At 45.7% G+C, this 25665-nt stretch overlaps 1 long non-coding RNA gene across 1 annotated transcript in view; it reads left to right on the top strand.

Annotated features, from left to right (window-relative positions):
* Positions 1–23757, top strand: part of LOC140484577 (uncharacterized) — a 55870-nt gene extending 32113 nt beyond the window's left edge. The window contains exon 3 of the long non-coding RNA XR_011962294.1: positions 23577–23757. This is a non-coding gene — a long non-coding RNA (uncharacterized lncRNA). The remainder of the gene's footprint in view (positions 1–23576) is intronic.
* Positions 23758–25665: the final 1908 nt, after the last annotated feature.

Raw genomic sequence — 25665 nt, 5'->3', positions numbered from 1 at the left:
ATCTTCTGCCAGATTGAGGAGGTGGGAGGGGTCTTTGATTATGTTTGCTGCTTTCCCAAGGCAGTGGGAAGTGTCGATAAAATCAAGGGATAGAAGGCTGCTTTGTGATGGACTGGGCCGTGTTCACAACTTTTTGTAATTTATGGTGGTCCTAGTCAGAGCAGTTGCCAAACCAAGCTGTGACGTATCCAGATAGGATGCTTTCTATGGTGCATCTATAAAAAGTAGTGAGAGTCAATATTGGACATGTCAAGTTTTCTTAGCCTCCTAAGTAGAGGCATTGGTGTGCTTTCTTGACTGTAATGTCAATGTGGATAGACCAGGACAGATTGTTGTTGATATTTTCTCCTGGGAACTTGAAACTTTTGATCTTGTCCACCTCAGCCCCATTGAGGCAGACAGGGGTGTGTCCTCCACTCTGCTTCCTGAAGTCGATGACCAACTCCCTCATCTTGCTGACATTGAGGGAGGGTTTGTTGTCTTGACACCATGCTACTTAGCTGTCTATCTCTTTCCTGGACTCTGCCTTGTCGTTTTTTGAAATCTATCTGTTATAGTGGTGTCATCATGAAAGATTATTATGATAATTATGATCATAAAACGTTGAGGAGACCTGCTCTATCATCATAACATGGGTATCCAATATCCGATACCATTTTGAGCTCTGCGGTGAGTGTGCTTCCAGAATCTGGCTATCTCTGGACATACGGGTATTGAACCTTGGAGCCAATGTGCCTGAGTTTCCTTGATACTGACTCTGAAATTCCTCAGAAATGCTCCCGCCATGAATTTGTGCCGAAGGTGGGGGGGGGTATTTTCCAGCTTCCGCATGGAGCCACCGACTGACGACTGGGTGCTCCGACTAAATCCACTGCTTGTTTCCGAAATACCCAAACAGCCATCGATCACAAGGTGACAGTCTTGAAGTGGTGTCAAGGTTCCAGCTCGACTTTGGTTTGGCTGAAGAGCAACAGAAAGGAGGCTGTTTGTTTTGGATTGGAAGTCAGACGTCTGTACGAGAAAGCAACTGTTAGTGACATCGGCTGTGGAGCCTTCAAACAGGAAAAGGTTCCTTTGTTTGTCTCCACTCTCTCCTGCCAGTCATCGCTGATGAGGGTCCAAGTGCTCTGTGTTAGTGTTCACTGAATATTCGCAGATGTGGGAGAAACAAGGGGAGCTGCCAGAGGTAACAAGGTAATGTTATTAAGTCTGGACACCATGAGTTGGTGTTGTTGTCTCGCACTTTTGATGAGGAGTGGGGCATGTTGGGTGGTTAGCCCACCTCCACTTTTCACTCTTCACCTGGAATACAGGGGGTGATCCCTCATTTTTGGTCCAATTTGGTGCCAATTAAGGCAGTCAATGCACCTCCATTGTTGGCGATGGGCAAGGGGATCGAAGTCGGGGCACATTGATTCAGAGCTGGCACTTCTCCCCATTCAAGCTCCCACCCCACACATTTGTTCCTCTTCAGCTGAACCCACCCCCTCCCACCCCCCAACACTTCTGTCCCAACAGTGTCTGATAAGTAGCATCAGGGACATAGCTCACTCCAGTCACTTTTCATGGACACGCAAACATACAAATTGGATCAGGAGTACATTTTGACCAACTTCAGCCATTCAGTAAGATCACGGCCAATCATGATTGTAACCTCAAATCAATAACCTCTCACCCCACAAATATCTGTCCACCGCCACCTTAAAATATTCAAGGAATCTGCTTCCAACATCTTTACAGGAAGATTATTTCATGATCATCTGAGTGAAATGATCTCTGCTTTATATATACATTATTCCATATTTTCCCATTAAATCATGGAATCCCTGCAGAGTGGAAGCAGGCCATTCAGCCCATCAAGTCCACACTGCCCCGCTGAAGAGCATCCCACTCAGACCTACCCCATGACCCAGCAATCCCATGGCTGATTCCACCCGGTCTGCACACCATGGGGCAATTTAGCATGGCCAATTCACCTGATCTGCATGTCTTTGGACTGTGGGAGGAAACCAGAGCACTCAGAGGAAACCCATACAGACCCAGGGAGAATGTGCAAACCCCACACTGACAGTCGCCCGAGGATGGATCAAACGTGGTCCCTGGTGCTGTGAGGCAGCAGTGCTAACCACTGAGCCACCGTGCCGCCCTTAAGAACAAGCATTCTCTCATTATCTACCTTGTCAAGACCTCACAGGATCTTACATGAATGAAGTTGCCGCTTACTCTTCTAAGCTCCAGAAGATTTAAATCTGGTCTGTCCAACCTTTCCCTGCAATAAAACACATCATTCCAGGTACAAAACAAAAGCAGCGAGTGCTGGAGAAACTCCAAAGGTCTGGCAGCAACTGTAGAGAGGCAAGAATTTCAGTATATGTACAGGGAGTTAAGACCAGTAAATATAGTTGATCAGTCACGTTCCTTTCTCCCTAAGGTAGAGCTAAAGTCCAGCAGAGGGTAACTGAGAGGGAGAGGCATCACTTCGGCACATACATTACAGCCTGGAAGCAGTCACCTACATTGAAGAGTGGATCGTCGTGGTACTGGTGTCCAGGAGTGTTTAAGGCCCAAACACTTGATCACAGCAGAGTTTCCCTCCTTCCCTCCTTCTCTAATCAAAACAAAAAGGGTGTGTGGCTGCATCAAACTGTGCGTGGATCTCCGGTACGCAAACACCAAGTGTCACTACATACTGAGGTTCTACCTTTTCCCGGTGTTGCGAAGAATGGGCCTGGCCTCGCTGCCGCGGAATGCTCCAAGTAGTTGGACCGTTCCGTATCACCTGTCCTTCGTGAAGAAGTTTATGAAAAAAAACACCTTTGACCACAAGTCCATCAGGAAGTGGTCAGCACGTAGCGTCCTTGAGACCCTTCGGGAAAAGGAGAGGGCGGATCCTGTCGAGCGGTTCCCTGAGCAGACTGTCAAAGCCATTTGGCAGAATGCCTCATCACCAGAACTTTCCAACAAGCACCAAGACGTGGCTTGGTTGGTGGTGAGAAGGGCTCTGCCTGTGAGATCCTTTATGCATGCCCGGTCTCTCAGCCGCACTGCACGCTGCCCTCGAAGCGGCTGCGGGGGGGACGAGACTGTCACACACCTCCTTTTGGAATGTGCCTACGCAGAAGAAGTCTGGAGAGGAATGCTGTGGTGTTTGTCGAAGTTTATCCCGAGCAGCACCATGATGCGGGACTCCGTGCTCTACGGCCTGTTCCCCGGGACTCACACCGAGACGAACATTAACTGCGCCTGGAGGATCATCAACTCGGTGAAGGACGCTCTCTGGGCGGTCTGAAACCTGTTGATCTTCCAGCTGAAGGAGTTGACCCCAACTGAGTGTTGCAGACTGGCACATTCCAAGGTCCAGGACTACGTGTTGAGGGACGCGCTGAAGCTTGGGGCAGCTGCTGCCAAGGCGTGGTGGGGAAAGACCACTGTGTAACATCTGCCTGCCTAAGAAGAACAGGGGGCCCACCCAGTCATTTGGGCTCTGCTGACGCCTCAGCTACATATGTAATCATACAGACCTGTATATATGAATGATTACTCTGTCTCTGTCCAAGAAATGGAATGTTTACGGATGTATGGCATGACCAATTGTACAGATCATCAAAATATTTTATGAATAAAGTATATTTTTGAAATTAAAAAAATCAAAACAGAAAGGGAGGGGGGCTGTAGAGAGGTATGCTATTGCAAAATTGTTCGTAGCAGAGTAAGTAGTTTGGGGCCAGAGTTGAGTGAGAGTGAACAAAGAGCAGCCTGGGAGGGTAAGAGATTATAAAATATTACCTCACGGGTTTGGGGTTGGTGCTGAGTGAGAGCGAGCAGAGAGCAGCATGGAAAGGTAAGAGACTCTGATTCGAAAAAGTTTTAGTTTCGGAGAAACTGAAAAGTGATGTCAAAGGAGGGCTGTGCTTTGATTGGCTAATAAGGAGTCTGCTAAATTTAAATGTGTTAAATTGAATCTTGTTAATTTATTGGTTACAACTTGCATAAGTAGATAAACAAAGACTGTTTCAAATTTAAAAAAAATTCAAAACAAATCAAATCAAATAAGGATGGAGGGTCTGATGATGTGTTGTTTCTGCATGATGTGGGAGCTGGTGGACCCCATTGTGGTTCCCAGTGACCACGACTGTAGTAAACGCTGGAAGAATTCTGGCACAGAGTCAATGAGCTGAAGTCTGAGCTTCAAATAATGTGACACTTAAGGGAGGGGGCAGAGTTACCTGGATGCTGTGTTTCAGGAGACAGTCACACCTTTAGTCTAACTAACTTGAATTCACCCAATCATTAGGGACAGAATGTCTACGAGATGACCTTTTGGAGCAGTTTGTGGTGGAGCCCACTAGGGAACAGGCAATACTGGATTTAGTGTTGTTCAATGAGGCAGACTCGTTAAGGGAGCTTAAGGTGAAAGGACCCTTAGGAGGCAGTGATCATAATATAATTGAATTTGCTCTGCAATTTGAGAAGAAGATGATAGAATCCGAGGTAACGGTATTACAACTGAATAAAGGCAACCACAGAGGCAAGAGGGAGGAGCTGGGTAGAATTGACTGGGAGAGGAGCCTAGCAGGAAAGACAGTGGAACAACGATGGCAGGGGTTTCTGGGAATAATTCAGGAGACAAAACAAAAATTTATCCCTAGGGAAAAGCAGCATGGTACAGGGAGGATGAGGGAAGTCAGGGATAGCATAAAACCAAAAGACAAAGCATATAATGTGGTGAAGGGCAGTGGAAAAGCAGAGAATTGGAAAGCTTATAAAGGCCAACAGAGGGCAACAAAAAAAAGAAATAAGGAGGGAGAAGATTAACTATGAGGGTAAGCTAGCCAGTAATATAAAGAAGAATGTAAGAGTTTCTTTAGATCTATAAAGGGCAAAAGAGAGGCAAAGTGGACATTGGGCCACTGGAGAATGATCCAAGAGAGATTGTAGTGGGGAACAAGGAAGTGGCTGAGGAACTGAATAATTACTTTGCGTCAATCTTCACGGTGGAAGTTACGAGTAATATCCCAAAGGTCCAAGAGAGTGAGGGGGCAGAGCTGAGTACGGTGGCCATCACCAAGGAGAAGGTGCTAGAAAAGCTGAATGGCCTGAAGGTGGATAAACTGCCTGGACCAGATGGACTAAACCCCAGAATTCTAACGGAGATAGTTAAAGAGATAGTGTTAGTGGTGATCTTTCAGGAATCGCTAGAATCCAGGGAGGACTGGAAAATTGCTAATGTGACACCTCTGTTTAAAAAGGGAGTAAGGCAAAAGATGGAAAATTATAGGCCGATTAGCCTAACCTCGGCTGTGGGTAAGATCCTGGAATCCATTGCGAAGGATGAGATTTCTGAATACTTGGAAGTGTATGGTAAAATAGGGTAAAGTCAACGTGGTTTCATCCAGGAGAGGTCATGCCTGACAAATCTGCTAGAATTCTTTGAGGAAGTAATGAGCAGGTTAGGCCAAGGAGAGCCAATCGATGTTATCTATCTGGACTTCAAGAAGGCCTTTGACAAAGTGCCACACAGGAGGCTGCTGAGTAAGATAAGGGCCCATGGTGTTAGAGGCAAAGTGCTAGCATGGATAGAAGCTTGGCTGTCTGGCAGAAAGCAGAGAGTGGGGATAAAAGGGTCCTTCTCAGAATGGCAGCCAGTGATAAGTGGTGTTCTGCAAGGCTCAGTGTTGGGACCACAACTTCTCACTTTATATATTAGTGATCAAGATGAAGGAACTGAAGGTATTCTGGCTAAGTTTGCAGATGATACAAAGATAGGTAGAGGAACATGTAGCATTGAGAAAGCAGGGAGGCTACAGAAGGTTTGGACAAGTTAGGAGAGTGGGGAAAGAAGTGGCAGATGGAGTACAACGTGGGCAAGTGTGAGGTCATGCACTTTGGTAGGAAGAATAGAGGCATGGACTGTTTTCTAAATGGGGACAAAATTCAGGAGTCTGAAGTACAAAGAGACTTGGGAGTTTTAGTTCAGAATTCTCTCAAGGTAAACTTGCAGGGTGAGTCAATAGTTAGGAAGGCAAATGCAATGATGAAATTTATTTTGAGAGGACTTGAATATAAAAGCAGGGATGTACTTCTGAGGCTCTATAAGGCTCTGGTCAGACCACATTTGGAGAATTGTGCGCAGTGTTGGGCTCCATACCTCAGGAAGGATGTACTGGCCCTGGAGCCATGTTCAGAGGAGGTTCACGAGAATGGTCCCAGCAATGAAAATTAACATATGAGGAGTGTTTGAGGACCCTGGGTTTATACTCGATGGAGTTTCAAAGGAGATGGGGTGATGAAATTGAAACATACAGAATTCTGAATGGCCTGGACAGAGTAGATGTTGGGAAGCTGTTTCCATTGGTAGGAGAGACTAGGACCCAAGTGCATTGCCCTGGAACAAAGAGAAGACTTTTTAGAATGGAAATAAGGAGAAATTTCTTCAGCCAGAGAGGGGTGAGTCTATGGAATTATTTGCCACAGAAGACTGTGGAGGTCAGGTCATTGAGTATATCTAAGACTGAGATAGACAGGTTCTTGAGTATCAAGGGGATCAAGTGTCACGGGGAGAAAGCAGGAGAATGGAGTTGAGTAACTTATCAGCCATAATTGAATGGCAGCACAGAATCAATGGGCTGAATGGCCTGATTTCTGCTCCTATCTCTTATGGTCTTATGGTCTAAAACTGAAAAGGTATTGCATGGCCTTCAAAACCAGTTGAAAGTACGACTGCACATTCAGAGAATTAGAATTCTGATGTCCAGTTTAAATTAGATTAGATTAGATTGCATTACAGTGTGGAAACAGGCTCTTCGGCCCAACAAGTCCACACCGACCCGCCGAAGCGCAACCCACCCAGACCCCTACATTTACCCCTTACCTAACACTACGGGCAATTTAGCATGGCCAATTTACCTGACCTGCACATCTTTGGACTGTGGGAGGAAACCAGAGCACCCAGAGGAATCCCACACAGACACGGGGAGAACGTGCAAACTGCACACAGTCAGTCACCTGAGGCGGGAATTGAACCCGGGTCTCTGGTGCTGGGAGGCAGCAGTGCTAACCACTGTGCCACCGTGCTGTCCAAATTAGAAGAAATATTTGACCAAAACACAGTAATACCATTCTGATTCTTGGAAGGAGTAAATTGAGTGGACTCTTTCTACAATTACTAAACTATATAATTTGTCAAACTTATGTAAGCACTTAATCCTGAATAAATTGGATTAGTGATCTTATCCTGTGTAAAGTTTATCTCATACCCATAGTCAGGATCAACAAAAAGCATGCTGCTTGATTTGCAGTCAGTGGTATAACGACAAATCAATACAAATACTACTCATGGCCAACACAGCTTGAGACATTTGCTCTACCTCATAGGAATCTAATGACTGCTCTTGGATAACAACTGAAAGGCTGGTGACTTGTTGGTGGTGTATTTTTTTCTTAAGCAAGTACGCGATTTGCAGCACATTTGTTACCCAATGCTGCAGATAGACAAACAGAACACTGGCATAAAGTCAAAGTCCAAGCTCAAGGCTAAAACCATCATTAGATAACTTATACCCTGTTTACAATTTGCTTTTACATTCAAAGGTAAAGAAACATAACTATTTCATGAGCCTTCCATCTTCAAGCTGTTATGGACACATTGAGGCACTGTCTAATGCAACATCATACAGAAGCTGGAGACCAAGTAGGATCACGGACAGGGACAGAAGAGAAAGTGATTGTTCACAAAACGGAGAAAGATGTTTAATTCCCACTTGGTCACCCATCTACAAAGTCCAACATTGCCTCTTTTGCAATCTCTCCCACCTGAAAGTTCGCTGTGGGGAATGTATAAAACATCATGGTCAGAAAGATGGCAGATGGAGTTTAAACCAGACAAATGTGAGGTGATGCATTTTGGAAAGTCAAGTAGAGGTGGAAATTAAACAGTGAATGGCAGAACCCTTAGGAATACAGGGAGAACTAGCCATTCGGATACAGAACTGGCTCAAAGGTAGAAGACAGAGGGTGGTGGTGGAGGGTTGCTTTTCAGACTGCAGGCCTGTGACCAGTGGAGTGCCACAAGGATCGGTGCTGGGTCCTCTACCTTTCATCATTTATATAAATGATTTGGATGTAAGCATAAGAGGTATAGTTAATAAGTTTGCAGATGACACTAAAACTGGAGGTGTAGTGGACAGTGAAGAAGGTTACCTCAGATTACAACAGGATCTTGATCAGATGAGCCAGTGGGCTGAGAAGTGGCAGGAGGAGTTTAATTCAGATAAATACGAGGTGCTGCATTTTGGGAAAGCAAATCTTAGCAGGACTTATATACTTAATGGTAAGATCCTAGGGAGTGCTGCTGAACAAAGAGACCTTGGAGTGCAGGTTCATAGCTCCTTGAAAGTGGAAATCACAGACAACAGGATAGTGAAGATGGCATTTGGTATGCTTTCCTTTATTGGTCAGGGTAGTGGTCTCCTTCCTATCAGAAAGATGTTGTGAAACTTGAAAGGGTTCAGAAAAGATTTACAAGGATGTTGCCAGGGTTGGAGGATTTGAGCTATAGGGAGAGGTTGAACAGGCGGGGGCTGTTTTCCCTGGAGCTTCGGAGGCTGAGGGGTGACCTTATAGAGGTTTATAAAATCATGAGGGGCATGGATAGGATAATTAGACAAAGTCTTTTCCCTGGGTTGGGGGAGTCCAGAACTCAAATGGCATAGGCTTAGGGTGAGAGGGGAAAGTTATAAAAGAGACCTAAGAGGCAACGTTTTCATGCAGAGGGTGGTACGCGTATGGAATGAGCTATCAGAGGAAGTGGTGGAGGTTGGTACAATTGCAACATTTAAGAGGCATTTGGATGGGTATATGAATAGGAAGGGTTTGGAGGGATATGGGCCGGGTGCTGGCAGGTGGGATTAGATTGGGTTGGGATATCTGGTTGGAATGGATAAATTGGACTAAGGGTCTGTTTCCGTGCTGTACATCTCTATGACTCCATGACTCGATGTCCTTTTTTGGTTTAGTGTCAATTTTTGTCTGAAGATGACCCTGTGAAACACGTTAACATCTTTTGTTAAATTTAAGCTGGGATATGAATGCATCACCTTGTCGTTGTCCATTTTCAGGCCTAAGTAGCCAATTTCTTTCAATCTTCTCAACAGACCAAGCGGTATTGGTAGTCTATTCATTCAGAGACCAGGTAATGTCTGGGTTCAAATCCTGCCATTGCAAGATGAAATTTGAATTGAATAAAAATCTGGAATTAAGAGTCTGGTGATGACCATGTCAATTGCTGCACAAACCCATCTGGTTCACTAATACACTTTAGAGAACAAAATCTGCAGTCCTTATCCAGTCTGGCCGACATTTGACAGCAATATAGTTGACTCTTAATTGCCCTCTGGGCAATGAATGTGGCCCAGATTTTGAACAGAGCTTAAAGTTTCACTCAAGAAGGCATGATTAGATGGTAAGGTGTCTGATTTTTTTAGGACAAATTCAAAAAGTAGAACATGATATTAGAGAGAGTCAAGCCGTGGCTGCTGATGGTCCTATATAGTATAGGAAATTAGAGCAGGAAAAGGCCATTCAGTCCATTTAGCTTGCTAGTCAATAGTCATGGCTGATCTCGCGTGGCCTTAATTTGGCTCCTATAAAATATGATAATCAAAAATGACCTTGAATATACTCAAAGACCCGAGCTCCACTGCTCTCTGGGTACAGAATGACCTGGATGTAGGTTTGCTCACTGAGCTGGAAGGTTCATTTTCTGACGTTTCGTCACCATACTAGGTAACATTATTAGTAAGCTTCCGGATGAAGCACTGGTGGCATGGCCTGCTTTCTATTTATATGTTTAGGTTTCCTTGTGTTGGTGATGTCATTTCCTATGGTGACATCATTTTATGTGGTGACGTTTTTATTTTTGCTGTTTTCTTGAACTTGGATCCCATTTACTACCCCTGAGAAAAAGAACAGGAAATGATTTCACTACAGGAAATGACATAATCACAGGAAATGACATCACCAACCCAAGGAGACCCAAACACATAAGTAGAAAGTGGGCCATGCCACTTGTGCTTCATCTGGAAGCTCACTGATGATGTTTCCTCGTATGGTGACGAAACGTCTGACAACGAACCTTCCAGCTCAGCAAGCAAACCTACATTAGAAGCTCAACCTTAGCTAAAAATCTTCTCAAAACTCGCTAACAGAATGACCCTTTGAGAGTTGATAGTCCTGTTCATCTCCCTCATAAATGGGAGATTCCTTATTTAGAAGCAATGCTCCCAGATTCTAGATTCCTCTGGATCTTCACATTAAGAATCCTGCATCTTTCAATGTTTCTGGTTGCATCAGATTGGTTTGAGTATAATTTGGTCTGGATAGTATGAATTGGTCTAAAGACAGGCTATTTGAATAATCTTACAATCCCTACACTTGATCAATAAGTACCATTATTGATTTCCTAACAGGATTGGACTTAAAAGTCTCTAATTCTTCAAAACATGTACAGAATCAATAGACTTACATATTTTAAAGATATTGGGCATGATTTAACTATCTCACAAAGATTAAGGAGACCCTGAGATATTTGGAGGCTGGAGCATGGAATAATGTTGGTTACAGATTGGATGACATCAAATTAATAGCACGGAAGAAAAGGAGTTTTGGACTAATTAGTTTAAGTTCCATATCAACACTCCTGATGTCACGGATTGACATTATAAGTGCAAATTTATTTCTTTTAAGTGGATAATGTAATAATATCTTCAGGCCAAGAGCTCAGTTTCTCAGATATGAATTATTTATAGAAAATAGTATTTTTTCGTCATGTACATTGCATGGGTAGTCCAGACAAAGGAGTAACTAAACTGGAGTAAATGTATTCACTGGCCTGAAACTGGAGTCAATCTGATCTGGTGACTGTGTTGGAAGTGACTGTGAAATGGATGCGACACATTATCAGATAAGGGTTACAGTCAGCGATGTGTGTCGACCACCACAACAACTTGTATTTGCCCAGCACCCTTTATGTCGAAGAACATCACATTAAAGGCTAGTCATGTGGGCTTTGCCAGGAATCAATGATTTCAATGTCAGTTTACCCAGTAGAGCATTGGACTGAAGGCCACCGGGACTGGTGATTCCTGACAAGGGGAGGAAGCCAAACACAGGATTACCAACCTGTGAAGTAGACTTGATGCCAACAAGCATGCACTGGTCACTCAAAAGGCAGTGTCATCCCAGCTGGTCAGAGCCAGTTAACAGAAAAATGAAGGCCAGCAAAACATGCGTCCGCACTTTTCAGACAGCGGTGGACAATCCAAACCCTTTGGTTGTTTATGGCAAAAATAGGTGGTGTGATTGTCCGTCTAGGATTGCCATCAGCTGACAGTCCCCAGGTGAAAATGACATTGGGGAAGGGTCACCGGACCTGAAACATTAACTCTGATTTCTCTTCACAGATGCTGCCAGACCTGCTGAGCTTTTCCAACGATTTCTGTTTTTGTTTCTGGTGACAACTGTTGTGTGTGAGAATAAACTGTCCCCGTCTCTGGCATATTGCCATGGAAATTTTCAGTAGTGTTTATGAATATAGTTGTGGTTACCCTGTTAGAGGAAGGATGTTATAAAACTGGAAAGGGTGCAAAGAAGATTTACAGGATGTTAACAAAGACTGGAAGGTTTGAGTTACAATGAGAGGCTGGATAGGCTAGGACTATTTTCCTTGGAGCGTAGGAGGTAACCCTATAGAGGTTTATAAAATCATGACAGCCATAGATAAGGTGGCCATGACTTGGAGGTACACAACACCGGGTTATCGTCCAACAGGTTTATTTGGCTGCTCCTTCATCAGGTAGTTTTGGAGGTTCAGATTATGCTCACAGAATTTATAGCCAAAGGAGTCTAGTGTCATGGAGATGTGATACAGTAAACAATCTTAGATTAAAATTTTCATCTTTCAGAATGGGATATACTGGTTTCTGATTTTTGATATGTCAATCCCAGAACTTCTTATAAATTACATTCTCAAGGTCGCTCAGTTTTTTAAACATTAGGTGTGAAGTCTGTGTCCCAATGCTCTGTCAGACTGACAAACTCTCTCTATAGTTTTACAGAGTTTGACATGGATTCATGCAGGTTTTGAGCAAAACAAAATGTAATTTCGCAACAAGAAATTCACTCCATAAGCTTATATGAGTGCGCATGTAGGAGTGGCAGATTGGGTGTGCATGCGAGTGTGCGCGTGTAGGTGTGAGTGCACATGATAGAGTGTGTACGTAAACTTGGTTAAGTGTGTGTGAGTGTGATGGGCTGTGTGTGAGAGGGAGCAGCGTGTGTCGGTGTGAGTGCAGGGGTTGTATGTGTGTGAGCATATGAGAGAGAGCTTGTGTATGAGGGAGGTTTTGGGGTGTGTGTGCGTGAGTAGGAGTCTGTGTGTGTGAGTATGTGTATGTAGGAGTGTGTGGTGTGTGTGTGTGAGTATGTGTATGTAGGAGTGTGTGGTGTGTGTGTGAGAGTATGTATGTAGGAGTGTGTGTGTGTGTAGGAGTATGTGTGAGTATATGTATGTAGGAGTGTGTGTGTGTGTAGGAGTGTGGTGTGTGTGTGAGAGTATGTGTATGTAGGAGTGTGTGATGTGTGTGTGAGAGTATGTATGTAGGAGTGTGTGTGTGTGTAGGAGTATGTGTGAGTATATGTATGTAAGAGTGTGTGTGTGTGTGTAGGAGTGTGTGGTGTGTGTGTGTGAGTATGTGTATGTAGGAGTGTGTGGCATGTGTGTGAGAGTATGTGTATGTAGGAGTGTGTGTGTGAGTATGTGTATGTAGGAGTGTGTGTGTGAGTGTGTGTGAGTATGTGTATGTAGGAATGTGTGTGTGTGTGTGTGTTTAATGCAGTGGGGTCACCTGTAGTGTGATATGAATCCAAGGTCCTGGTTGAGGCCATCCACATGGATACCGAACTTGGCTAACAGCCTCTGCTCGGCCACTTTTCGTTGTTGCCTGTCCCGAAGTCTGCCTTGAAGGATGGTCACCCGAAGGTCCAAGTTCGAATTTCCTGGACCGCTGAAGTGTTCTCCAACTGGGAGGGAACCCTCCTGTCTGTTGATTGTTGTGCGGTGCCTGTTCATCTGTTGCTGTAGCCTCTGCTCGGTCTCGCCAATGTCCCATGCCTCAGGGCATCCTTGCCCACAGCGTATGAGATAGACAACATTGGCCGAGTCACATGAGTACCTGCCGCATACATGGTGGGTGGTGTCCCCACGTGTAATGGTGCCATCCGTATCAACACTCTGGCATGTCTTGCATCAGCTGCTGTGGCAGGGTTGTACTGTGATGTTGTCCTGAAGGCTGGGCCATTTGCTACAAGTCATATCCCATTATAAAAGATGAAAGTTTTAATCTAAGATTGTTTACTGTATCACATCTCCATGGCACTAGACTCCTTTGGCTATAAATTCTGTGAGCATGATCTTAACCTCCACAACCACCTGATGAAGGAGCAGCGCTCCGAAAGCTAGTGCTTCCAAATAAACCTGTTGGACTATAACCCGGTGTTGTGTGATTTTTAACATAGATAAGGTGAATAGCCAAGGTTTTTTTTCCAGGATAAGGGAGGCTAAAACTGGAGGTTTAAGGTTAGAGTGGAAAGATTTACAAGGGACCTAAGGGGTAAATATTTCAGGCAGAGGGTGGTGCATGAATGGAATGAGCTGCCAGAGGATGTGGTGGAGGTTGGTACAATTACAATATTTAAAAGGCATCTGGATGGGTTTATGAATAGGAAGGGTTTGGAGGGATGTGGGCCAAATACTGGCAAATTGGTCTGGTTCATCAGCATGGATGAGTTGGACTGAAAGGTCTGTTTCCATGCTGTATGACTGTATGCATCAATGACTCGATAAATCTTTTCAGAAAGTATATGCTTGTATAGTTGCTTTCCCGGATTCCAGCAACCCTAACCCTGACCCTAATCCTAACCCTAACCTGAACCACAGTCCAATTCCCTCCCCCTCACTGCAGACCTGAAAAGGGAGGACAGTTTCAGGATGAATTTACACTGTTCTGAACTGGTCTCATAGAAGCCCTGCAGTGTGGAAAAAGGCTCTTTGGCCCAACAAGTCTACACTGACCCTCTGAAGAGTAACCCACCCAGATCCATTCCCCTACTCTACATTTACCCCTGACTAATGCATCTAACCTACACATCCCTGAACACTATGAGCAATCCACCCTAACCTGCACATCTTTGGATTGTGGGAGGTAACCCATGCTGACATGGGGAGAAGATGCAAACTCCACCCAGACAGTCCCTTGAGGCTGGAATCTCACCAAGGTGAGGCAGCAGTGCTAACCACTGAGCCACCGTGCCACCAGTCTGAGCCTGGGGGATATCAGCCAGGAGGCTGCAGCTCTGCTATGAAGTACCACAACAATGTGCTGTCTCAAGTTGCCAGGGTAGCCCACCTTGTTCACTTGGTCTGTACATGATAAAGAGAGAACAGGCCTTAGTGTTTGATGGCTATAGGATATTCGCAGATCAGCTGTTTTCTTCAGCTGGTTGAATTCAGCCTGACCAGGTGTTACTTGCCTTCAGGTCATTGATCTGACCTGAGCACGTTGATGTGCCTGTTGAAAATATTTGTCTCAGCTGTAGCTGTTTGATTTAAAAGCTGGCCAAATGAGAGTGACGTCCCATCTTCCAGCCATTGAACGCAACCTTGGCTGAGCACAATACTGCGTCAACACTGAACCAGAACCAACTGGTCCCTGAGCTCTGCACTGGACTCCGTTACAGCTAATGCCTGAAACCCAGTCCGTGACAAAGGGAAAATGTGGTTTCCAGTCCCTCCATAGTTTTTCCCCTCTTCATTCTCTCTCTTCACCCCCCCCCCCCCCCCAGTCCTGTCACCTTTGAAGAATTCTGAACCCTTCGAACCTTGCCTGTTGTGCAGAGCTGAATTCTGATTCTCCATCACTGGAGATGTAGCCATCTGCCCCGTGCCCACCTGAAGTCTCGCTGCCTTTCCACTCCTCTTTTCTATGGAGACACCCATTAGAACCTACCTCTGTCACCATGCTTTTGGTCACCTGTCTGAATAACTCCTTATGTGGCTGGGTGTCAATTTGATGACACTCCTGTGGCGACAGGTGGCACAGTGGTTAGCGCTGCTGCCTCACAGCACCAGCACCCGGGTTCAATTCCCGACTCAGGTGACTGACTGTGTGGAGTTTGCACATTCTCCCCGTGTCTGCGTGGGTTTCCTCCGGGTGCTCCGGTTTCCTCCCACAGTCCAAAGATGTGCAGGTCAGGTGAATTGGCCATGCTAAATTGCCTGTAGTGTTAGGTAAGGGGTAAATGTAGGGGTATGGGTGGGTTGCGCTTCGGCGGGTCGGTGTGGACTTGTTGGGCCGAAGGGCCTGTTTCCACACTGTAAGTAATCTAATCTAATCTAAATCCCTTGAGACATCTTGCCACATGGCAAGTGCTTTATAAATGCAACTTGTTCCAGTTCTAAAATGAGGAGGTGCTGAGGTTGGAGCTGACGAAAGGAGCAGCGCTCTGAAAGCGGGTTGGACTATAACCTGGTGTTGTGTGATTTTATAACCCAGCTCTAAAATGTGTGAGTTTTCACCCAGGATGTAAATTGTTAAATATTTTTTTTTTGAAATTCATTGATTTGATGTGGACATCACTGGCTGTACCAGCCTTTATCGCCCATCTCTAACTTGCCCAGAGGGCAGTTAAGAGTCAAACACAGTGCTGTGGGTCTGGAGTCACATGTAGGCCAGACAGGATCAGGATGGCAGATTTCCTTCCCTGAAGGATATTAGTGAACCAGATGGGGTTTTTCCCCAACAATTGACAATGGTTGCGTGGTCATCATTAGACTCTTATTTTCAGATTCTTATTGAATTCAAATTTCACTATCTGCTGTGGTGGGAATTAAATCCAGGTCTCCAGAACATTACCTGGGTCTCTGGGTTAACACTAAGCTATTGCCTACCTATTGCTTACTCTGATTACTCAACCTTATGCATAAATTACAGACAAAAGTCATCCAGGTCTGTCTAAGTTGCTTCTCTTTCACAGGTGCCTCAGCACGATGACATCCCCCCTCACTGACAATGTGCTGGAAACAAGCTGGGAACCCTAATGCCCCTTGGCTTGGGATGGACGTGGCAGGTCCACGGCACCTGAAGTCCCTTGTGCCAATGGCAGAAGGATGGGAGAGAAGTCCAACCCCTTTCTGGAGCAGAGAATGCCTCAGGCCTTCCACCCTCTGGGTGAAGACAGTTCTCTTCATCTCAGTCCAAGATGGCCGGCCTCATTAGACAGTATCATGAGACTGTAACCCCTGGTTCTGGACTCCCTAGTCATCAGGAACATCCTTCCTGCGTTTAACCTGTCTTGGCCTGTTTGAATGTTTTGGTTTAGTGGAGATTAGAGACAAGGTGAAGGGATGCAGGTCAGAATGCTTGGGTGAGCTGCCAAGTTCCGGTCTCCAACCAGTCTCCCAAGATGAAAGCATATATTCTGAAGAGTGTATGATCATGGTGATCTCTGACCCCTCTAATGTCCAGGCTAGTGTGCATAACCCTTCAGTACACTTCACACATCTCACGCTGTGCACCTTACATCTACCCCTTGTCAGATCACCCCAGAAGTTTATCACTGGATTATGGCTCACCATGTTACCTCTAACATTCCCGTAAGACTTCTTTATTTCTTAATGGGACATGGACATTTATGGTAAGGCTGGCATTTTGTGCTAATACCAAATATTTCTTCATTCACTCATGGGATATGGGTATCGCTGGTTGGGCCCAGCATTTATTGCCCGTCCCTAGTTGCCCCTTGAGAAGGTGATGGTGAGTTGCTTTCTTCAACCACTGCAGTCTACCTGCTGTGGGTTGACCCCCAATGCCATGGGGGAGACTTTAAGGATTTTGACCCAGTGACAGTGAAGGAGCGACAATATATTTCCAAATTAGGATGTGAATGGCTTGGAGGGGAACTTGTAGGTTCTGATGGTGTTCCCATGCATCTGCTGCCCTGTCCTTCCAGATGGTAGAGGTCCTGGGTTTGGAAGATACTGTCGAAGGACCCTTGGTAAATTTGTGCAGTGCGCCATGTAGATGGTACCCACTGCTGCTACTGAGCATTAGGGGTGGAGGGAGTGGATGTTTGTGGATGTGGTGCCAATCAAGTGGACTGCTTTGTCCTGGATGGTGTTGGGCTTCTTGAGTGTTGTTGGAACTGCACTCATCCAGACAAGTGAGGAATATTCCATCACACCTCTGATTTGTGCCTTGTAGATAATGGAAAGGCTTTTGGGAGATGGAAATGAGTTATTAGTTGAGATATTTGTATTATTGATAGCCACAGGTGAGCTGTCGGAAGACTGGAGGTTGGCTAACGTGGTGCCACTGTTTCAGAAGGGTGGTAAGGACAAGCCAGGGAACTATAAACCAGTGAGCCTTATATCAGTGATGGGCAAGTTGTTGGAGGGAATCCTGAGGGACAGGATGTACATGTATTTGGAAAGGCAAGGACTGATTCGGGATAGTCAACATGGCTTAACATGTGGGAAATTGTGTTCTTTTTCATCACTATTTTAAAACTGATAGAATTATGGTCACTGGCCCCAAAGTGCTCCCCCACTGATACCTCAGTTACTTGCTCTGCCTTCTCTCATGATTTTATAAATCTCTATAAGGTCACCTCTCAGCCTATGGTGCTCCAGAGAAAGTAGCCCCAGCCTAGCATCTGACCTGCTGTTGTGGCCATAGTATTTATAGAGCTAGTCTAGTTCAGTTTCCGGTCAATGGTAACTCCCAGGATGCTGTATGTGGAGGAGTCAGTGGTGACAATGCCATGGTTAGATTCTCTCCTGTTGGAAATGGCCATCCCCTCGAGAAGATTGTCATGAATCCCTTACAAGTGAATAGTTTCCTTCAGAGGACACTTGAGTCAGCCATATTGTTTTGGCTTTGGAGTGCCATATAAACAGACCAGGGAAGCATGGCAGAATTCTTCCATGATGATTACCTAGTGATCAAGCTGGGTTTGTATATCAGTCGACATTAGTTTCATGGTCTTACTGAGATTCACTTTCGGTTTTAGATTTATTTGAATTTAAATCTTACCAGCTGCCACCATGGGATTTGAACCCCTATCTCGAGGACATTTTCTGGGGCTGAAGACAACAGTCTAGCATGTCTTGCAGCTATGAAGTGCCACACCAGCGTTTGGATGTGCACATACCCACTGGGGGTGGGGGATGGGGCGGCATGTGTATTTGCGCTGGTGCTGAGTGAGGGAATGAGGACACTTTGCTGTAACCTTTGAGGGTCTACCCTCCTCCTCAGAGGTTAATGAGTCTTCCTAAGGGCTGATGGACACCGCACCTGGGTTTGTCCTGTGAAGGAAATAAAATGAGGGAGAATGAGGGGCATCTTTATCAGATAGATTCAGTGGGGCACAGTTCCCTAAAAGATACTCTGGCTCCATCGGGAGATGGTTACGTTGAAACTGACAATGAAAGACAGCATCCTCTCTGGAATCTGCAATACCCCACTGCAAAACCCCATTGCTTCCTGACAGCACCCCCCTAGCTTCCAAGACAATTAACCCCCCCCCCCCTCCAGCCTTCAGTCCTCGGAATCTCACCAACCCATGTCCTTCCTCAAAACTTGTCTCAACCAATGGCTTGGTTCCAGAGATTGACGCTGAAAATGTGTTGCTAGAAAAGCGCAGCAGGTCAGGCAGTATCCAAGGAACAGGAGAATCGACAAATCGGGCATCAGCCCTTCTTCCTAGATTCCTGAAGAAGGGCAGATGCCCGAAACGTCGATTCTCCTGTTTCTTGGATGCTGCCTGACCTGCTGCGCTTTTCCAGCAACACATTTTCAGCTCTGATCTCCAGCATCTGCAGTCCTCACTTCCTTCCACAGATTGACTCCAAGTTCCAAGACTTCCCCCTCCATTGGAGTGAGGGTGGTCAGGTTAGGTTGACCACCTCCAGCCCAGGCCCCTTCCTGGGCATCATGTGTTCTGCATTTGAAAAGGAACATTGCAGTGCTTATACTGTGTTGCAACCTGATCTCCCAATGCGTGCTCCAAATAGATTTATTCAAAATTGACCAATGTCCTTTGCTGCTGTGGTTCTATTCTCTCCCCAACTCAGAAACCCCCTGCTGCCAGGCATCTTGATATATTGGCATCAGACCACCTTCTAGACTTGTGTAACTCATGGGCAACGCCATATTTGATTCACTTCATAGCCTTCCATTGAGGTCCATCTTGGAAATGGTACTAAACTCCCCCAAGTAGCTCTGAACTTGTCCTTCAGCTTTTTCCAGCTTCAAAGCTGGTTCTTTGGATGATTTTCCTCAACCCTCCACATCCCTTCCCCACCCCACCCAACCCCTCATGGCCGCTGACCTCTACTGTGACCTCTGCCCAGGCCATTTCAGGTCTAGCCTTTTGTTGTCTTGGGGCACCTGTCAATCAGACAGGACCTGGAGGAAGATTCTAAGGGGGGCCATCGATAAAGCACAGGAACACTGTGGGCCTGGACCCTCACCTACTGGTGGATCCAACCCTCTATCCCCATCCTGTGGAAATGGACAGAGGACTACAGCGCTGAATGTGAGTCTTTTCCTCAGTACTTGCTGCTGAACTGTGTGTAAATATCCTCCCCCCCACTCCCACCTTCATGAATGAATCACTACAGGCACAAGAGGCTGCAAGGATTTAAAGACAAGTTTCTTTCTGCAATTCTTCATTAGGTTTAACAGTCTTCACACTCCACACGATGGCTTCTCACGTAGCTGCCACAATCCTGTACCAGGGACACCTTCAAATGGGTGTGATCTCACAGCCTTCCACTTCTGCCCTGCCCTACCCACCTTCCCATGCTCCATTGGGCATCCTGCCCAGTATTCCAAGCTGCTGCAGGCCAGCTGCCCCACGGAGCAGATTCCAATTGGCCATCATACCCCCAATGTAATGGAGTTCATATATTCCCAACAGTGTGAAACAGGCCCTTCAGCTCAACAAGTCCACACTGACCCTCCAGAGAGTAACCCACTCCCTGAACCCATCGCTCTACATTTACTCCTAACCCAACCTACAGGTCCCTGAACACTACAGGCAATTTAGTAAGGCCAACTCACCTAACCTGCACATCTTTTGTTTACACAGGGAGAATGTGTAAACTCCACACAGACAGTCACCTGAGGCTAGAATCTAACCTGAATCCCTGTGCGCTGTGAGGCTGCAGTGCTAGCCACTGTACCACCCCAGGTTTTGCTTGCTGCTGAGTGGTGTCAATCTCAGCCCTTGGAGTGCGATTGGCACCGAAATCAAGGTGCCAATCAAGGATCAAGAGGATCAAGTGCTGACCACTGAGCCACAGCAAGTGACACTGAAGCATTTGTTGCAAAACCAGCCCAGATCCATGTACAGAAAGTTTCCTCCCTCTACCTTCTCTCAGGGTGCCAGTTGAATCCCGTCAATCTAATTCCCACTGGATGTGGACACGGCCCTCAGTTGGCAAATACACACGTTGGACGTTATTAGAGAAGTAGCAACGTTATAATGTTTGTTCTTATTGCTGGTGTTCATTTGTTTGATTCTAGAGTGCTTAATGATAACACTGCAATGCATGTCAGGAATAAGGACCCTACTGTGTGTGCTGTGCTCGGTCAAATCCTGTGCTGGATCTGAGTGTGGGTAAAATTAACTCACGGGTGCGAGGTTGTGCGATATGTCCAGTAGTTGGCAAACGTCCTGTTCCTTGAAGGTAAGGTGTGGATACCAAGGCGTGCACAGGATTGGCTCTACCACAACACACCCCCTCGATTTAATGACTGAAAAGCCAGATATGAATTTCACAGGAAGAACTTCCATATGTTGAGATTACAGGAATGTAAACAGTTCAAACCAATTACCTACTTTTTAACACTTTATGCTATTGAGTTTCTTGTGGAATCCAGGAGATATTGAAAGACATGTTGAATTTCAACTGAAGTTGATGGTAAAGGTGCAAGTTGAGTTGTCCTGTGGCCCCTGACTATTTCAGTTTGGTGCCCCAGCAGTTTGTGTTTCACAGTTAAGCCCCAGGAAGTGAATCAAAACCTCAGTGGAAGCCCAGGAATGTTGCATGTGCTTCGGTCCTTGCTCCCTCGAATGGAGGTTATTGATAGCTCGGCCTCATGGAGCTTTTAAGACTGATGGTTCACTCACGGTGAACGTTTTGGAAAAGTCTGGAGTGGATATGAGGATTCTTCTTACACCAAACCTTTCAGTAATCCGGAGCCAACCAGCTGAGCAGCTCTGAGCGGATTGCTGGTTCAGCTGTGCAGTCTGCCCGGGTCTGAAATGTTAGGTTCAATTTGCTTCTTATACCTTGGCTGTGAAGCTGCAGTGGTAGGAGGAGTAACTGTTGTGCCCCTATTTCCAGCCCTATTGGACAGCACAGTGGCTCAGTGGTTAGCACTGCTACCTCACAGTGCCAGGGATCTGGGTTTGATTCCACCCTCAGGTGATTGTCTATCTGTGTGGGTTTTTGCACATTCTCCCTGTGTCTGCCTGGGTTTCCTCCAACAATCTAAAGATGTGTAGATTACGGTGTAATGGCCATGCTAAATTGCCCATAGTGCCCAGGGATGTGCAGGCAAGGTGGGTTAGCCATGGGAAATGCAGGGTTACAGGGATGGGGTGGTTGGTCTGGGTGGGATGCTCTTCAGAGGGTCAGTGTGGACTTGAAGGGCTGAATAGGGCTGAAAATGTGTTGCTGGAAAAGCGCAGCAGGTCAGGCAGCATCCGAGACGCAGGAGAATCGACGTTTTGGGTATGAGCCCTTCTTCCTGAAGAAGGGCTCATGCCCGAAACGCCGATTCTCCTGCTCTTTGGATGCTGCCTGACCTGCTGCGCTTTTCCAGCAACACATTTTCAGCTCTGATCTCCAGCATCTGCAGTCCTCACTTTCACCTTGAAGGCCTGAATAGCCTGCTTCCACACTGTAGGGATTGTACGTATAACTTCCTGCCACTCCTGAAACACCACAAATGCCTCCTACAAGTCAGGGCTTCCTCCATCTGAACGTAGAGGCAAATAACAAATGTAGGCCATTCAGCCCTTTGAACCTACTGTCTGTTCACAAGAATCATGTCTGATCTGAGTTTAACCTCGTTTCTCCATTCCTGCATCTCCCTGATGACCTTTTGTCTCCTTGGTAACAAAAAATCAATCTACCCCTGCCTTAAAAATATTTGAAGGTTCTGTATCCACTACCTTTTGAGGAAAGGAATTCCACAATATTTCCTCATCCCTGTCCCCTAACTTTTAAACCATGACCCCAGCTTCTGAATTTTGCCACAAAAGGAAACATCCAAAGCTATGCTGGGTAATGGGATTACAATAGTTAGATGGTTGTTTTGAGACGTGATGGGCCAAAGGGCCTTTCTCTGGGCAGTAGGCCTCTACGATTCAATGATCATCGGAGGAGCAGAAAAATCGACGTTTCGGGCAAAAGCCCTTCATCAGGAATCCTTTTGCCCGAAACGTCGATTTTCCTGCTCCTCGGGTGCTACCTGGCCTGCTGGGCTTTTCCAGCACCACTCTCTCGACTCTGATCTCAGGCATCTGCAGTCCTCACTTTCACCTAACCAGGAGGTAGGGCAGGTGAATAAGGTGCAGGGAGAACAGGACTCAGGCTTAGCTAGGATAGGGGTGGCAGAGCTCTGGGGTGAATGTATCGTTGCAAAAGTAGAATGTGGAGGTCGGCCAAGAGTTAGTTTGAAAATAATCAAGTCTAGACATCAAGCCTTGGATTCGAGTTTCAACAGTAGACGAGCTGAGGCAGGGGCAGGACTGGGTGATGTTACAGAGCTAGAATTGTTGACAAACAGATGAGCAAACAGGAGCCCTCTGTGGTCAAAGTAATTGTTTAGCGAGGACACCATGTTGCAGCACAGTGGCTCAGTGGTTAGCACTTCTGCCTCACAGTGCCAGGGAACCTAGGTTCAATCCCAGCCTTGGGTCACTGTTTGTGTGGAGGTAACACATTCTCCCCGTGTCTGCATGGGTCCCCTCTGGGTGCTCCGGTTTCTTCCTGCAGTCCAAAGATGTGAAGTTTAGGTAAATTGGCCATAGTGTTCAGGGATGTTGTAGGTAGGTGCATAAGTCAGGGGTAAATGTAGAGCAGTAGGGGAAATGGGTCTGGGTGGGTTACTCTTTGGAGGGTTAGTATGGACTTGTTGGGCCACAAGGGCTTGTTTCCACACTGTAGGGATTCTATGAATATGGCTGGCAGGATAAATGTGTGTTGTGTTTCAGTCGGGAATACTTTTACATCAACACCAGAAAAGCACGTAATAAAGAACAGAACTAGAAAGTAACTAATCTAGTGTTATCTCAGCTGGGCACTCTGTCTCTCTCTCTTGCTTTTCATGAGTCCCTGAATCCTGAATTTCTAATTATAGTCACTTCACCATTGCTGACTGCACTGATACATGCTCAGTTCTGAAATTCTCTTTAAACTTCTCTGCTTCTCTCTTCCCTCCTTTCAGATGTTCCTGAAAAGCCTACCTCTTTGACCATTTGGTCACTTGACCTCTGAACTCCTTGTGTGGCTCTATGTTATAATTGGAGAGCTGGTGTCAAGCTGATGGGATGAATGACCTCTACAATTTCTGCAATGTAAGAGTTTTTTTTAATGCAAAAACATACCTTATCCATAAAGAACCTTTATGTACGTGCACAATTACTGAAGCAGTTTTGTACAGTCTTTGCACATGAATAACAAACAAACATTGCGATTTGACATTCTCTGCAGTTGCAAAATACCCAAGGCATTTCTTACTTATACATTTGAGGCCCTGGGAGGGTCTGATAACTGAACAGACCCTCATTATACTTTGGCAAAAAGGCCTTAACGGTGGTCTTTCCCCACTGCGCCATGGCAGCAGCTGCCCCAATGCTTTAGTGCGTCCCTCAGCACGGAGTCCTGGACCTCGGAATGTGCCAGTCTGCAACACCAGGTCAAGGATCAACCCTTTACACTGGAAGACCAGCATATCTCAGGCTGACCAAAGAGCATCTTTCACTGAGTTGATGGGTGCAGTCAAGATTTGTCTTGAGGTGTGACTTGGGGAACAGGTCGGCTGTGCATTTGCTGCTGCTTCTGGAGCTGAGAGCCATGCTGTGGTTTCTGTTCTTGCCTCTCAGACAATGTTGACTGTTGAACTGAATGAACTACTGAAGGTGACTGAAGTGCCAGGCAGGTGGAGTTGGCAAGAGCCTCCAAGACATGAGAGCTCTCTCTGAGTCATAGAGATGTATAGTACAGAAACAGACCCTTCAGTCCCACTCACCCCTGCCAACCTGATATTCTAAATTAAATTAGTTCCATTTGCCACCGTTTGGCCCATATCCCTCTAAACCCTTCCCATTCATATACCCATCCAGGTGCCTTTTAAATGTCGTAATTGTACCAGCCTCCACCACTTCCTCTGGCAGCTCATTCCATATACGCACCACCCACTGTGTGAAAATGTTGCCCCTTACGTTCCTTTTAAATATTTACCCTCTCACTTTAAACCTATGCTATCTAGTTTTGGGCTCTCCAACCCTGGGGAAAAGACCTTGGCTATTCACCCTATCCATGTCCCTCATGATTTTATAAATCTCTATTAGGTCACCCCTCAGTCTCCAGTACTCCAGGAAAACAGCCCCAGACTACACAGCCTCTCCCTATACCTCAAACCCTCCAACCCCGGCAACATTTTTGTAAAATCTTTTCTGAATCCATTCAAGTTTCACAACATCCCCCCGATAGCAGGGAGACCAGAATTGAATGCAATATTCCGAAAGTGGCCTAACTGATGTTCTGTACAGCCGCAACACAACCTCCCAACTCCTATACTCAATGCACTGACCAACAAAGTAAACCGTACCAAACACCTTCTTCACTATCCTATCTCCCTGCAACTCCACTTTCAAGGAGCTATGAACCTGCACTCCAAGGTCTCTTTGTTCAACAATACTCCCTTGGACCTTACCATTAAGTGTATCAGTCTTACTCTGATTTGCCTTTCCAAAATGCAGCACCTCACTTTGATCTAAACTAACTCCATCTTTACCTTCTTGGCCCTTTGGCCCATCTGATCAAAGTCCCGTTGTACTCTGAGGTAACCTTCAAGAGTAGATTTTTTTAAAAAATGGCTCAGTGTCTCCTCCACAAAGACAGATTAGAAAACCCTTTTTCAAAATCACACAGCCAAATAATGCTTTCAACTTTTTTCCCAAAGCCATCAATTTACAGAATCCAGAGAATTATCCTTCTATATCAAATCTCTAACTTCTATTTCATTGATTCTCTCCAATTTCTTTCCTGTGAACACTTAAAATGCCAGGGCATAGTACAGGTAAATGGGACTAGTATTGTTTGGTGTTCATTGGTCAGCATAAGTATGGAGGGCTGAAGAGCCTCTTTCTATGCTATATGACTCAATGATTCGATGAGCTATGGAGTCATCTTACATGGACAGTCAAAAGACTGACAGCTTAAACTTTCTCAGCTTCTAAAAATCTGCAAATTGCTCACCTTGGTTTGGAAGCTGCATAAACTAAACCGTTTCTATTGAGGAGAATGTGTTT

Source organism: Chiloscyllium punctatum, chromosome 13 (genome assembly GCF_047496795.1).
Source record: "Chiloscyllium punctatum isolate Juve2018m chromosome 13, sChiPun1.3, whole genome shotgun sequence".
Lineage (NCBI taxonomy): Eukaryota > Metazoa > Chordata > Chondrichthyes > Orectolobiformes > Hemiscylliidae > Chiloscyllium > Chiloscyllium punctatum.
Note: the sequence above shows the minus strand (reverse complement) of the source record. Positions and strands in the feature narration are given on the sequence as shown.